Raw genomic sequence first — 14070 nt, 5'->3', positions numbered from 1 at the left:
GTTCAATGTGTGCTGATACATAAGGGGTCATTTACTAAAATCCGTATAGAAACCAATCATAGTCCAGGTTTTTTTTGTGTAAAAGCTTAAAGCGGTGGTAAAATTTGTTTTAAAAAAAAAAGGGGGGTTCCCCCTGCGGGTTTAACCACTTCAGCCCTGGAAGGTTTTACCCCCTTTCTGACCAGGCTGTTTTTTGCGATACGGCACGCGTTGCTTAAACTTACAAATGCGCGGTCGTGCGACACTGTACTCAAATAAAATTGATGTCTTTTTTTCCCCACACAAATAGAGTTTTCTTTTGGTGGTTTTTGATCACCTCGGCATTTTTTATTTTTTCCGCTATAAACACAAAAAGAACCACAATTTTGAAAATGAAAATATATATCTATATATATATATATAGATATACATTTTATTTTTACTTTCTGCTATAAAACATACCCAATAAAAAAATTTAAAAATCTAATTTTTTCATGAATTTAAGCCAAATTGTATTCTGCTATATATTTTTGGTTAAAAAAATCCCAATAAGTGTATATTGATTGGTTTGCACAAAAGTTATACAAGCTACAAACTATGAAATACATTTATGGACATTTTATTTTTTTATTGTTTAGTAATGGCGGCGATCAGCAATTTTTAGTAGGACTGTGACCTTGCGGCAAACAAATCTGACACTAAGTGACACTTTTTTGGGGACCAGTGACACCAATACAGTGATTAGTGCTAAAATAAAATTCACTGTAAGGGTCCTTTCACATGATGCGCCGTCCGGCGCGGTCCGTTCTCTGCTTAGCAGGGATTGATCCGCCGATCCCCGCTGAGCAGGCAGGTGACAGCTCCATCTCTGCTCTGTGTGCAGAGATGGAGCTGTCAGATCCCTGCTGTCCTCTGTGGGGGAATCGGATGAGAATGGACTGCCTGTCCGTTCTCATCCGATCCGCTGGACGGATAGAAAATAGGGTTTCCATCCGTCCGGATTTCACGGACAGGATCGGAATCGGATGGCAGCAGGTGTCAGCGGAGGTGTCCCTGCTGACATCCGCTGCCCCATAGGGATGCATGGAGCATCTGATCAGGTCCGCCTGAAAAACTGACAGGCGGATCTGATTGGATCGTTCGTGTGAAAGGACCCTTATTGTATAAATGGCACTGGCAGGGAAGGGGTTAACACCAGGGGCAATCAAGGGGTTAAGTGTGCTCCTATGGAGTGCTTTCTAACTGTGGGGGGAGTGGATGCACTAGAGCAGGGGTCCTCAAACAACAGCCCTCCAGCTGTTGCGGAACTACACATCCCATGAGGTATTGTAAAACTCTGACATTCTCAGCCATGACTAGGCATGATGGGAATTGTAGTTCCTGAACAACTGGAGGGCCGTAGTTTGGAGACCCCTGCACTAAAGGAAAAGAGAGATCTGTGTTTTAGCTTAGCTGAACCACAAGGTCTCTCTTGTTTACATAGGCAGACCGCCATTCTGTCATTCCTCCGAATGATCGGTGGGTCCTGGTGGCCATCGCGGCCACTAGACCCTCTGATTGGCTCCCGCTGTGTTCAATCACAGCGGGAGCGGTGCGTGCGCACCCCCTACATCTTATGCACACAATCACGTACATGTGACTTTGCGCAGCTGGGCCGCCCTGCCGCAGTATAGATGCGGTGGGTGGTACGGAACTGATTAAAGTATAACTAAAGACAAAACTTTTTTTTAGTTTTGGATTGAGTGGAGAGAGATTGGAGCACCTGCCCAATTTTTATTGATGTCTGTGCCCCCATTAGAGAGATTCACTCTCTCAATTTGTCCTGTTTACAAATTATCATTAAAAGTGAAAGTAAAAGAAATCCCAAATTTCGGGTTGTCCCCATAAAAGTAATAAAGGGGAAATCTTCCAATGGGGACACTAGTTCTGGTGACCTGACAAGAAAGGGCTTTCCTTTCACTTTCTGTTTGGCTATGGAACAGAAAGTGAGGGGAAATCTCTGCAATAGGACACAGATGGTGGAAAAAAACCTGACAGCGGCTATAACCCTGTTTTGCTCTATTCCCCTTTTTGTATCTATCTAGCACTGATAAGGCTGTGCTGGTGAGCACTGATAGGCATCACTGTTGGACACAGTGACAGGCAGAACTGATGGGCACTGACAGGCGATACTGATGGGCACTGACAGGCAGAACTGATGGGTACTGATGGACAGCACAGATTGGCAGCACTGATGGGCACTGTTAGGGCTGCACTGATGATCAGGACACTGGTGATCAGTCCCCTGATTATCAGTGTAGATGTCCCCTGTGTGGAGTGGCGCTTACCGACTCTCCTCTCCTCACACGCTGTCAGCTGATCACATGGTAAAGAGCCGCTGTGATTGGCTCTTTACCCTGATCTGTGGTCAGCTTTGTCTGAAGGACACACCGATTACAGATCCCTGCCGATGCGCACCGCAGGGGGCGTGTGGGAAGCGCAATCACGGGGGACATCAAAAGATGCCCTTTCACAAATGTGCAACCGTGCTGTAGCTGTCATTCGGCTATAGCGTGGCCGGGAAGAGGTTAATTGAACAATCTGAAGTTAGAAGCTGATTGGCTACCATGGACAGCTGCACCCGATTTTGCATTCTCCAGTGTTTGTAAATCCTACTGTTTCTAGATTGGACCAATTAGCCTCATAAACACGGGATGTAAAAAATGCCGCTTTATTTTCTGCTTCTAAACGCCTCTCTATGTTCGCCTATACACATATAGGTGTTTACAAGCATTGGACGCAGAAAAAAACCCACTTACACGTTCAGAAAAAGAACGTTTTATCAGAAAAAAAAACACCCGATGCTCCTAAACGCAGGGTAAGTTTAGTGCTTGGATGTTCATTCACTTCAATGGCTAGAATGAATGAATATTCTGGTCAATGAATGAATGAACGTACAAACACTTCATGCTCCTAAAAGCATTTGTAAAACGCGGCTTTAGTTTTTTTTATTCTGCTCCTCTCCTTCCAGGAGAAAAGGCATTCAGAGGAGCTGGGAAAACACCCAGTGTGCATGAGGCCTAAAAGTGTGCATATTCCATACTTCTGGAAGCTGGAGATCACCACAGTGATCCTTCCCTCTTCCAGATCACATGCTGAGCTTCTGCCCTGTGCCATAGTGACCACGGGCAGGGAGTCATAGTTCAGCATGGGCGCTGTTAACAGAAGTTTTCTCAGTCACTGCAAGGTATTCTGTGACTGGAGGAAGAGATCATATCACTGGCCCACCTCTCCAGCGCTTCAACACTTTGCACTCATTGAGAAAATGCAAAGCATTCTCCGAATGGCACCCATGCCAAGCGAGTGGCTTCCTGTGGGTACTATGCAGCGCAAGACCTGAAAGAAGGCAGGAGTATGGAACATATTTACTTACGTGACGTCAGTCGAAGCTAATTAAACGTAAAGCTGGCCTTACACCTGTAAAATGTCACTAGAAAATTGTTCTTTTCAAAACATTCAATAGACTACCTAAGAGTTAAAGGGGACAGTTCAACAATCAGTTATTAGCTTACCAGTTCTTAGATGTGATGGCCTAATTCGGTTTCTTTTTTAGGATTTCCTTCCTTTATTTTCACCAGGCAATCCAGCCAGTACATCTGTTTTTCAACAGACCAAACTTCCCTAGATGTAGCAGTTAGAGAGTTGAAAGAAACCATTTAAAACTGGCAGGGGTGCTTACAATGATCAGCTCTAATTTATTTATGTTAAACCTTTATCCCAAAAGGAAAAAACACAAGCCTTTTTAATTTTTAAGTATTAGGAAAAGGAGGGAGTTGAACTTGAGTGACAAGTGAGTGATGTCAACCACGTTTATAGCCGGCAATCACAGAATGGTATTGAAAGCAGTCAGGTGATTGCTACAAAGTAAAAAGTTTTTTTTTTGTTTTTTTTTAACATTTTTTTTAACTTCAAAAAGGTTTTATGTAAAAATATTTTTTAACAATTTTTAACTCAGGTCAAAATGAAATTAATCAAAATTATATTTTGCTGTCTGCTTTTGAACCAACAGGTGGCGCTTTAAGCTCCTTATCACATTTTAAAGACTTTCAGTTTGCTTTTTTGATGAAAGAAGCTTTTATAGCTCAGTAACTCATACTAGTGATTTTTCATTATTCAGACAGATGGTGGCTCAAAACAAGTAGCTCTGCTGTGTTTTTACACAACTTATAGAGCTGTTGGAATCCTTTGTAATGCATGAAATGTTTATTTGTGAAACAAAGGTTGTATATGTTTAAATATTTATATAGTAATATATTTATATATTAACCACTTAACGACCGCCCAACGACTATTTACGTCGGCAGTTTAAACCTAAATACCGGTGTTATGGCAGCAGATAGCTGCCATAATCCTGGTATTTTTTTAAACTGCGGGCGGTCGGGTTTCCGAGATGGGTGGTCCCAGCGGCGGATTCGCTGCGGGATCACCCTTGCGGGGTGGCGGAAGAGATGCACCCCTCCCGCCGCATCCCGGTACTTTTCCCCGCTTATCGGACCCGCCGGCAGCGGGGAAAACAATCCGGTCCCGGATCCTCACAGACAGGATGTCGAGTGAGGGCAAGCTTGCCCTCGCTCGACTCTATGGTCTTGGAGGACCGGAGCGACGGCAAACGTCGTTGCCTAGCAACCGGTTTAAAGGCCCCATTTTTTTTTTTTCATTTTATTTTTTTTTTTTCATCTTTTAGTGTACTTGTGAGATCTGAGGACTTTTTGACCCCAGATCTCACAAAAAAGATGTCCTGTCGCGCCTATTTCTATTACAAGGGATGTTTACATTCCTTGTAATAGGAATAAAAATGATCAAAATTTTCTTTTTTTTATAAAAACTGTGTAAAAATAAAAAATAATAAATAAAATAGATAGCAAAAAAAAAATGAAAGCACCCTGTCCCCGTTAGCTCGCGCGCAGAAGTGAACGCATATGGAAACCCCGTCCACATATGTAAACGGTGTTCAAACCACACATGTGAGATATCGCCGCAATCGTTAGAGCAATAATTAGACCTCCTCTGTAACTCTAAGATGGTAACCTGTAGACATTTTTAAAGTGTCGCCTATGGGATCTTTAAATACCAAAGTTTGTCGCCATTCCATGAGCGTGCGCAATTTTAAAGCATGACATGTTGGGTATCTATTTACTCGGCGTAACATTATCTTTCACAATATGTAAAAAAATTGGGCTAACTTTACTGGATTCTTATTTTTTAATTAAAAAAAGTGAATTTTAATTTTTTGGAAGACCGCTGCGCAAATACGGTGTGATAAAAAATATTGCAATAATCTCCATTTTATTCTCTAGGGTCTCTGAAAAAAAAATATAATGTTTGGGGGTTTAAAGTAGTTTTCTAGCAAAAAAAATTATTTTAACTTGTAAACACCGAGTGTGAAAAACAGGCCTGGGGATTAAGTGGTTAAAATATACAACATATAGATAAGGCAACAGTTTCAAATGTATCAGCTTAAAGCCTAACTTTGAGCTTGTGCTTCCCCTGCAAATCTCCTACCTGTTCCCTCTTTTCCCTCCTGCAAAGGCAGTATCATTGTATGCCTTTCTGTGCTTTCATACTTACCTTTTCCAGCCTGTGATGTAAAGCCACAGGGTCCTCTTCTCCTGGTTGGGCATTTTCTCACTGATGCAGAGGTAATGACGATAGCTCTGGTTTCTGCACCAGTACACTGTGAATAGAGGGCACTGTGCTAGTGCCCCCTTAGGGGGTGGGGCCATGACACCTTGCACTCACAGTATGTGTTCAGTCTTCTGGTTTGAATAATGCTGGGTGTTGTTAAACCTGAAAGATCGTGGACATCTTATGGTAAAGGTGAGGTGCTGCAGGGGGCAGTTCTGGAGTGAAGGTAAGTATTGGAGCCTGATCTGCTTTTTTAACACAGCATGGTGGACAATTTAAAGAAATAAAAAATTAGAGGTGGGCTTTAAAAAAAAAAAAGGAAAATAAAACTGGCTCAAAAGAGTTTTCTTCACTTTATAGTTGTCATGAAAGGAAATCATGGCCCATGGCTTCAACACATTTTAAATCACTGGTCTAGAAAATGTATGCAGGTAAAAGGAGCCAGCTCAATAGAAGAGATGGTCAGAGACTTCAGGCTTAATACGAGAGATGGCCAGAGACTGCAGGAATGATACAAGAGATGTTTAGAGACTGCAGGCATGATACAACCAGATGGTCAGAGACTGAAGACATGCCACCAAAGGTGGTCAGAGACTGCAGGCATGATACAAGAAATGGACGGAGACTGCAGGCATGCCACAAGAGACGGTCAGAGACTGCAGACAAACTACAGAAGACGGTCAGAGACTGCAAGCATGTTACAAGAGATGGTCATAGACTGCAGACATGCCACCACAGTTGGTCAGAGACTGGAGGCATGATACAAGAGATGGTCAGAGACTGCAGGCATGATACAAGAGATGGTCAGAGACTGCAAGCCTGATACAGGAGATGGTCAGAGACTGCAGACATGCCACTACAAGTGGTCAGAGACTGCAGGTATGATACAACAGATGGTCAGAGACTGCAGGCATGATACAACAGATGGTCAGAGACTGCAAATATGATACAAGAAATGGTTAGAGACTATGGATGTGATACAAGTGATAGTCAGAGACTATGGGCATGATACAAGAAGATGGTCAGAGAGTGCAGAAATTCTGTAGTAGACCATTAGAGACTGTGAATATGATGTAGGAGTTGTTGGAGACTGGGGACATGCTTGAAAAAAACAGTAAGAGACTGGAGACACATAACATGAGACTGTTCGATAGCACTGCTATAACAGGGCAATAGGGAAACACAAATTAACATCTGCAGGGGCCCAAGGGCCACAATAAATAAGGGCCACATGTGGCCCCGGGCTGCAGGATGGGCACCAGGGGTTTAGGGTTTATAGTTGGTGAATAAGTGTACCTTTTGTAGAAGGGCACTTGTCTTTTAAAACTGTCCAAAAAGTATATATTTTTTCTCCCTGTATTTACTCTTGTTTCTATCACTCTGAATTATAAAGAGCAATGGAAATGTATTTGGTGTCAGCATTTGGAGAGTGGGAAGGCCTCTATATATCACACAGTACCTACACTGTAATTTCAGTTAGCCCAAACATTGCTTGTGTCTAACACAATGGTTACATGTCAATATATATCATCTCTAAAATGTTACCAGTAAAATAAAACATTGTTGCCAAGAATTAGGTCATAATATGAATCATTGTGGGCTGCTCAGTGATGTTATTGTGATGTGTCTGTAAAGAGTTTTAGCTGGCCAGGATGTTTTGGGCTATCTGTAGGATTAAAGTCAATGCTGGTGCAGCAAACCTACATGTGGTTTAAGGTTGCTTTATACCTCTTCATAGAGAACCCTCTCTCTTACAACTGGGATTGCTAACATAGCAAGAATGAGCTGAAAATGTCCATATTACCTTGCTCTAGGATTCAATGTACATAGCCTTAGAATTTCATTTATTGCAAAATCTAGAGTATATTATCAAATGCTCTTCTACCAAATGACCAAATACATTAGCAAAAAATATTTTTGAAATGCACATAAACCAAATAATGCCACATATCAATCACATGATGTGAGGCACGTCATAAATGCCCCTGCTCCTGGGGAAGTCTTCTAAGACTAAACACATTGGAAGGGTCCAGTACTAGTGGTGCAGCATCCTGGATGAGCCTAAAGCCTGGTACACATGATAAGATTATCAGACTAATTATCGTCCATTTTTTTTGCATGCTAGTTTCCATATCGAAAACGAATAGGTTACTAAAGTACGAAAGTTCCTGTATGACGGAAAAAAATATCAGAAGTGATGTCATGTATTTGTATTTTATTTTATATAAAAATTGTACTGATTAAAGAAAAATCATACGATCTGGTATTGTATGAGAAACATTTTCGTATTTGTCCCTTCAGATAATTTCTGACGAAAGCTGTGTAGTAACGATTGGATTATCGTACGATTGTTTCCAGAACTGTACTTTTTGTATGATATTCTGATCATGTGTACAGAACTACATTTTTACGCCATGATGGTTTCCTTTTTCTTATGTGTTTCAGTTTGGTAATGATCAAGAGTGTTTTAAAAGGAAGGAACACCTTTTTTTTTTAAGTGGATATAATATCGCAATTGCTATTATTAAAAGGAGTCAATGAAATCTGGTGAGTTGGCCTAATTTGGGAGATCATTTTTCTGGATATATACAATCTTTTCACAACCTGCACGTGGGACACATGGTGGACAATATTATGGTGGATGGACACTTTGTGGGGATTTATTAAAAAGTTTCTGAGACAAGTTCTTTATCAACTGGTGCCATTGCTCTTCACAACCAATCAGCTTCTATCTTTTATTTTGTCCACATAGCTTAGAAAATAAAAGCTAAAAGCTGATTGGCTGCACTTCAGTTGTGACAAAGATGAGACAAAGTTTGTCTCAGATACTTTCATTAAATTTCACATTTATATACAGTATTTTAATGTTGTTTATAATTTCTTTGTAAAAAAAATGATGTGTTTCAATGCATTTTTATGCATGCAATTAATTTGTTTTTAAATGTATTTTAGTGCTGTATGTTTAGATGCTTTATTTGGTTATAAAAGTACAATAGTACATGTGCATAGGTGTGAAAGGTCCTCAGTGACTTTAGGACCAAAGGAGAGACTATTAATAGTGCTTTCCGCTGTATGGGGGATCCTTTGGTGGCAAAAAGTTTTTTATTTTTATTTTTTGGACTTCATAGATTAGTGTTTTCCATAAAACGGTCCCTGTGACCAATGTTTTAGAAAAGCAAGCTATTGTTTAAAACAGGCTGAAATATAAGTTATACTTTTTCTTACTGTCTTTTTCATTATTTAAAATGCTGTTTATGCAAACAGCCATATGCTACTAAGGGTGATTATTTGCCATGTATCTTCTCTCAAGGGTACATCCCCTTCAAAAGTCCCTTGTGTTCTTTTAGGGACTTGTCATGCCTATGCTGGTTGGAACAGGTGGATTAAGTGTCCAGTGTCCTTGCCTGTATGTAAAATACACACATACATATTACAAGTATGACCTATCTTGTACACTCTGATGAATATTAATAGCTGCAGAATAGCATCATGTCCAGTTCAAGACCTAAAACACTTAAATAATAGATGAGGGAAGGAAAGGGTGGTAGAACATTATATTCCATAGAAACAACAGTGGCTTTATCTTGCAGCGATTAAGACTTGCAAGTCTGAAATGGCTGAAAAAGCTGGAATACCCGGCTCTATGATTTAGGAGGTATCTGGGCTATAATGCATTGGTTCAAGATGCACTATTTGCTTCAAGGAAGAAGAAAGGAATACTTTTCATTTTCTCTATTTAAACAGAACTATCCCTTTTTTTCAAATTTCCAATGAAAGTGATGACATATAGACATGCTGTACTCTACAGTAATTTTATTATCCTAATTTTTAAATCATTCGTTCATTAAATCATTTTTTAGAAGCCCTGTAAAAGTTTGTTTCTTCCTCATTTCTTGTTCCAGTGAGTAAAAATAAGGGGAGATATCCCCAGCAATGAAATAGAAAACAAAGCAAACCCCACCTTTCTAAAAAAAAAAAAAGATTTTAATGTTGTGTCCCCAATGCAGAAATATCCCCTTTTTTTTTGTCTTTCAGGAGAGATCTCTCTGATTATTTTTCCTTGACTACCTACTTAAAGCAGCTGGGTTGGCCTTTGAAACACAGTAAGGATACTTGCAAGTACAGCCTTGAATATATGCCCTGGAGTATATTTCTCTTTTAAAGGCTCATTTCCCTCTTGGTTGGCATCCTTCAGTGTCTTCTTCTATCTCCTTGCGACAGTTCCTAGTTCTCTTACCACCCTCCTTAAAGCTCTGAATATCTCCATCTAATTACAGGTATGCTTACATTTCCTGTTGCATTCATTTTATACTATAAGTTACAAATCCAAAAGAGTTAAGCCCCGTACACACGATCAGATTATCGAACGATCTGTCGTCCGTTTTTTGTGGCATGCTAGTCTGACGTGGAAAGTGAAGAGGTTATTTTCATACGAATTTTCCCATACGACAGAATTCTACTTCAAAAGTTATGTCATGTGTTGGATTGCTTTGTATGTGTTCTTTCGTCTCTGAGCATGCCTAGTCTTGCTCTTAAGATTTTTTTCTGTCAAAAGCTGTACTAATGAGATGAAAATCGGATGTTGTTTTGACGGACGACAAAAATTTTATAGCCTGCACATCAGGATTTTGTCAGCCAAAAAGTCGGAGTCGGCTGTCGAAAGCACCATACTAACAATCCGAAAATCGGCAGATCGGTCGTCGGACGAATTTTCCCTACAGATTTTCTTATCGTGTGCATGGGCCTTTAGGCTGGCCATACATGTTCAATTTTCTTGTACAATGTTCTGTTAGAATTACAACAAACCACATAATATGAGGTCAAAGCTAAACAACACTTTCACTTGTATCCAATTAGGCAGGCCTTTGTACTACAAAGTTGAAGGTAAATTTCAAAAATATTGTACAGAAAATTGTAAGAAAATTGTATCATGTATGGGCAGCCTTAGGCTGGCCATACATGTTCAATTTTCTTGTACAATTTTCTGTTAGAATTACCACAAACCACACTTTGCAGGTCAAAGCTAAACAACACTTTCACTTGTATCCAATTAGGCAGGCCTTTGTACTACATAGTCGAAGGTAACTTTCAAGAAAATTGTACAGAAAATTGTGTATAGTCAGCCTTAGAACCCCTTATATTGGCAGACCTGGGAACATATGTCTAAAGATCTCACCACTGGAGTCCCAGAGAGACCTAAGAAATTCTCCAGCATCTACCAAACACTGTAACATCATGTCTGGGTTCCCTGCTCATTTAAAATAAAGTAGTTGAAATAAAGATTTAATGCGATTTTCACTTTTAATAATTTTTTTTATTAAAGTTTTATAAAAATACATAGCATAACCTATATATGCACTTTATTACCATAAGTATTGGGACGCCTGCCTTTACACACACCTGAACTTTAATGGCATCCCAGTCTTAGTCTGAAGGGTTCAATATTGTGTTGGCCCACCCTTTGGAGCTATAACAGCTTCAACTCTTCTAGGAAGGCTGTCTACAAGGTTTAGGAGTGTGTCAATGAGAATGTTTGACCATTCTTCCAGAAGCGCATTTGTGAGCTCAATCACTGATGTTGGACGAGAAGGCCTGGCTTGCAGTCCCCGCTCTAGTTCATTCCAAAGGGGTTCTATCAGGTTGAAATCAGGACTCTGTGCAGGCCAGTCAAGTTCCTCCACCCCAATGTCGCTCATCCATGTCTTTATAGGCCTTGTTTTGCACACTGATGCAAATCATTTGGTGGAGGGGGGGATTATGGTGTGGGCTTGTTTTTCAGGGGTTGGGCTTGCCCCCTTAGTTCCAGTGAAGGGAACTCTTAAGGCATCCGCATACCGAGACATTTTGGGCAATTTCATGCTCCCAACTTTGTGGGAACAGTTCAGGGATGGCTCCTTCCTGTTCTAACATGACTGCTCACCAGTGCACAAAGCAAGGTCCATAAAGACATGGATGAGCGAGTTTGGGGTTGAGGAACTTGACTGGCCTGTACAGAGTTCTGACTTCCACCCAATAGAACACTTTTAGGATGAATTAGAGCGGAGACTGCGAGCCAGGCCTTCTTGTCCTAAATCAGTGCCTGACCTCACAAAAGTGCTTCTGGAAGAATGGTCAAACATTCCCATAGACACACTCCTAAACCTTGTGGACAGCCTTTCCAGAAGTGTTGAAGCTGTTATAGCTGCAGAAGGTGGGCCAACTCAATATTGAACCCTACGGGTTAAGACTGGAATGCCATTAAAGATCATGTGCGTGTAAAGGCAGGTGTCCCAATACTTTTGACAATATAGTGTATATTAGATAGTCCAGTGCTTCCACGTTATTGCATAATAAATGTATACCCTCCCCAGTAAATATGTTTATGTTTTGCTTTTTCTGTCATCATTTAAATTGGTATTGCTTGCTTCTCTACCTGCACTGTATACATAGGTATATTGTTAATTAGTCTCATCTGTGAACCTGATTGACCTAGCTGACTACATGTAAACATTTCATCTTCCTAAGGAATCATTACCATGGCAAATAGGAGTTGTTGGTAAATATACAAGCACATGTCTCTTACAGTGTATCATTGTAGTCTTTCTTTACTGTACAAGTCCATTTTAAGGACAGAAAGACATTTGCATATTAGGGAAAAATGTGCAGCGTCCACCCTTTATATTGAGCAGCTTTGCTGATTGTTATGTGTAGGGTGTTCAATGAGAGCACAAACATCACTAAAAGATCATTGGTCTGAACACAGACTATGCAAATAAAGAGATCTCTAAGTTGTGTGCACCTACCAAACCTGTCTGAAAGGCATGACTTGGATTAAAAAAAATAAATAAAATAAAGCTTCTCTATTTGCATAACCAGATGTATATTTAAATATAAAGCAATTAGGAAAATGTTTTTCAGCAGGCTGGTACAGGCAGCTGTACAGCTGTGTAGTATAAAGGATTTTGTTGTAAAAACAAAGTCATTTCAGTTTAATTAGACTCATTCTCACTTTAATGCAAATATCTGTTTGCAATCTTCCGTTTAAATATTTTAATGTTTTGTTTATTGTGCTATGAAGAGCATATATATAAAACGATTTTCTTCTCATTTCAAAGTGTATTATATTTTAGTTCTTGTATGTTTTTGTATACATACAAACAGTGGCGTCGGCAGGGGGGGGCTGACAGGGGCTATAGCCCCGAGTGTCCCTTTGAAAAGCCCCGAGTCTCCTCTTCAAGTTAGAAAACTGTTAGCCCCGAGCCTCCTCCACCCCCTCACCTGGCTGGCTGACTGCCGCTGTGTACTCCTTCGCTGCCTTCGGTCGTTCTTCCTTCCTTTTCGCCTGCAAGCCGTGGAGCCGCTGACACACTGGTTGCTAGCCTGCCGCTTAGCATCTAGCAACCAGTGACGTCAGTACAGGAGCGTCAGGTCAGGTCACGTGACAGCAGCAGCAGAGCGCGCGGCGGCCCCGAGAATTCCGCCTCCGCGCCATGAACTGACTCCACCCACCGGCCACCTCCCTCTTCTGGCACTGGTGCCGTTTCCAGTCAGAGAGGAAGAAGAGAGGACATGTGGTGACCACCAGCCAGGACCAGGTAGGCGGCAGGGCGGGCAGGCGAAAGCTTGCCAGAAGCCGGCGATCGTTGGGGAAGAGAAGAGGATTGTTTTGTGAGGGACCAGGTGATGGCTTAGCGTAGAAATTATAGTAGGAGACCCAGTAACATACATGTGCATTAATTTACCACTGTTGGAACTTGGCAGGACTTTCTTTAATGGCTGGTGTGTGTGTCACTGGGACAGGAAGATGGGAGAAATCTCTGTAAAGGACGCACAGGGAGCAAAGAAAGCTTGCCAAAGGTTCTATGCTTCTTTACTTGAGTAGAAAAAAAAATGTTACTAGTAGTACTTAACAGCTGAGCTCATACAGAACTGGGCCTGGTTGAAATATATATATTGAATATTTCAACCAGGCCCAGTTCTGTATGAGCTTAGCTGTTAAGTACTACTAGTAACATTTTTTTTCTACTCAAGTAAAGAAGCATAGAACCTTTGGCAAGCTTTCTTTGCTCCCCGTGCGTCCTTTACAGAGATTTCTCCCATCTTCCTGTCCCAGTGACACACACACCAGCCATTAAAGAAAGTCCTGCCAAGTTCCAACCAAAATACTGTCAGCAATACAAACCTAAAATTAAAAGAAAATGTTTGGCTGCTGAAACTCCACAGTGCCGGTTCACACTTGTGCGATGCGGGAAGGCTGCGAATATGCAGTGTGTTCCCGCATCGCATTCGCACATCTGGCAGTTCACACTGCCATATGCGATATGCAGGGGGTGTCAATTAAAAGTTAACGACACCCCCAGTTGCGATCGCATATCGCAGTGCGTTCTGGAAGTTCGCACAGAATCGGATCGCACAAGTGTGAACCACTGTGCGATCCGATTCTGAGGC

This window comes from Pelophylax lessonae (genome assembly GCF_965119305.1).
Source record: "Pelophylax lessonae genome assembly, chromosome: 3".
Lineage (NCBI taxonomy): Eukaryota > Metazoa > Chordata > Amphibia > Anura > Ranidae > Pelophylax > Pelophylax lessonae.
Note: the sequence above shows the minus strand (reverse complement) of the source record.